The sequence below is a fragment of the Physeter macrocephalus genome, chromosome 18, assembly GCF_002837175.3.
Source record: "Physeter macrocephalus isolate SW-GA chromosome 18, ASM283717v5, whole genome shotgun sequence".
Lineage (NCBI taxonomy): Eukaryota > Metazoa > Chordata > Mammalia > Artiodactyla > Physeteridae > Physeter > Physeter macrocephalus.
Genome location: NC_041231.1, coordinates 61,713,961 through 61,716,844, shown reverse-complemented (window position 1 = coordinate 61,716,844; position 2,884 = coordinate 61,713,961).

Sequence of the window (2,884 nt, the reverse complement as noted above, 5' to 3'; positions counted from 1 at the left end):
CCGTGCCGCGGAGCGGCTGGGCCCGTGAGCCATGGCCGCTGGGCCTGCGCGTCCGGAGACTGTACTCCGCAACGGGAGAGGCCACAGAAGAGGAAGGCCCGCATATCACCAAAAAAAAAAAAAAAAAAAAAAAAAAAACAGTGCTCAGGAAAAAAGAAATTTTTTTGAATAGTCGTATCATATAGTGGAAAGAGCACTGGTGTGGAGGCAGCTTAGGGTTTAAATTCCAGGGCTCATGCTCTCTGTGGCCTGGGCAGGTTTCTTTTGCACTACAATCCCTACACTTGTAAAATGACATTAAAAACCACCCTTTCTGTGGGTTCTTAGAATTAATTAAGCAGGTTATGTGTGTAAAGTATCCTGGCACTTGAATGAGTTGTCAGAACCAAGGGCTGCTGGAGACGATGCTTCTGCCCTAGGTAATCTCGCCTTCGACTGGACGGCGAGTAAACACAAGCACAGTAGTCAGTGCTCTGGAAGAAGTGAGTTCTTGTGCTACAGAGCCACAGACTCTTTTTTTTTTAATTTAGTTTTTATTTTATATTGGAGAGTAGTTGATTTACAATATTGTGTTAGTTTCAGGTGTACAGCAAAGTGGTTCCATTATACATATATCCATTCTTTTTCAGATTCTTTACCCATACAGGTTGTTAGAGGATATGGAGTAGAGTTCCTTGTGCTATGCAGTAGGTCCTTGTTGATTATCTGTTTTATATATAGTAGTGTGTATATTTTAATCCCAAACTCCTAATGTATCCCTCCCCCCTACCTTTCCCTTTGCAGACCACAGAATCTTGGAAGGGAAAGTTCAGGATAGGCTTCTTGGAGGAGGTTCCATCCTTTCTAAGGATATGTAGAAGCTCCTGGGGTGGCAGGAGGGAGCAGTGTGTGTCAAAGTTTGAGAAATATAAGAAAATATGGCAGAACTAAGGTACAGGACTGGAACTCAGGGTTTGGGAAAGAAATGAGAGTTGATCCTGGAAACCTAGTGGGGCCCAACAGAAAGGGGCCTTGTTTGTCCTGTCAGAAGTTTGGATGTTTATGCTGAAGGCTGTGGGAAACACTGTAGAGCAGTGAGATGGACATCTGGTTTAGAGGCTCACTGGGACCTCCATGTGGAAGGCAGTTGATTGGGTGCAGGGTGAATTGTAATCTAAGGGTCCCACTTAAGTTATAAAAGGTTGGACTTGATTTTGGAGATCCGAGAGAGAATGGGTGAGACCTGGTGACCAGTTAGAAAAGGGAGGGCAGCAAACGTGGGTGACAGTTTACAGCTGCATCTTTCTGTGGGATACAGAGCACAGTAGGAAGGTATTGGGGGTGGGGAGAGGGTCTCACTTCATCTTTAGTTCTTTAGAGGGGCCTGGTAGACAGGTCTGGGCCCAAGGTACAGATCTGGGGTTTTTGGGAGGACAGGTGTTTGAAGGCATGGGAGAGACTTAGGTTACCCCCAAGAAGATCCAAAGAATCATAGGTCTGAGGGCTTTTTAAGTGGGTATATGGAGAATGTTTATAAGCTGAAAGAAAGTAGCCAGCAGAGAAAGGGTGTGAAGATCTAGGAGAGGAAATGATTGTTCATTTGTTTTCGAAAAGCTGAATACTTATTGTGTGCCTGGCCCTTTTCTAGGATCTGGGGTTCACACCATCTTTTTTTTTTTTCACACCATCTTTTATCTCTTTTGCAAGGACAGTTCAACTCATCCCCTGGTGAAGAGAAGTCAGATGATTCTTTGCATCCCATTCAGGTGTAGGAACTGTTCTGTACCTCTGAAGGGACTCTACTTAACCAGAGTAATAAGTTAGAAATCAAAAGAAATTAGAGCTGGAAGGGACCTGAAAGGCCACTGTACTTAATTTTGCCTAATATTTTACATTGATTGTAAGAAAAATTTATTGCAGAGCCCATTCTCTCCTGAGTTCTTTCACTGAACTTTATGTTTTTCATCCAGTGGGTCTAGCTTGTGGATTTTGGCCTCCTCCTAAATTTGCTTCTTCATTCATATTACATTTTGCCCGGACTATGGCAGAAGCTCCTGGGTGGTTTCACGGCCCCTGGGCTCAGTTCCTCTAAGTTCATCTGCCTACTCAGGTTAAGTGAGATACGCTTAAAATAATGCTGCTAATGGCTTGCCCACACAGAGTTAGTGCATACTAGCCGCCCAGCGTGTGCTCTGCACAGAGGCGTGTAGTCTGAACTGTGCTCTGCTAAGCCTCCTGGGGCTCTTTGACCCTGATGAAGGGGAGCTTTTTGTGATCACTCCCTTTATCTAATCAGTCCTTCAGCAGCGGGTTGCCTTTTTCTAATCAGTGGAGGCACCCTTACTCAGCCAGTGGTAGTCCCAGGCCTCATCACCTGTGGGATACAGTCCATGCTCTCTCCCAGGCTTGCTTAGGCCAGCATCTCTATTTTCCTTTCTGTCTGTTCTCACAGTTGGACCCCTGGCCTTTAAGTCAGCTTGTAGATTTTGGCCTCCTCCGAAATGTGCTTCTTCATCCACATTACGTTTTGCCCAGACTATGGCAGAAGCTCCTGGGTGGTTTCGCGGCCCCTGGACTCAGTTCCTCTAAGTTCATGTGCCTACTCGGGTTGAGTGATCTTCTAACATGAAAAGATACGCCTAAAATACTGCTGAAAATGGCTTGCCCACACAGGGTTAGTGCATACTAGCTGCCCAGCATGTGCTCTGCCCAGATATGTGTAGTCTGAACTGTGCTCTGCTAAGCCTCCTGGGGCTCTTTGGCCCTGAGGAAGCGGAGCTTTTGGGGATCACTCCCTTTATCTAATCGGTCCTTCAGCAGCGGGGCGCCTCTTTGTAATCAGCGGAGGCACCCTTACTGAGCCAGTGATAGCCCCAGGCCTCATCACCGTATGGGATACAAGCCA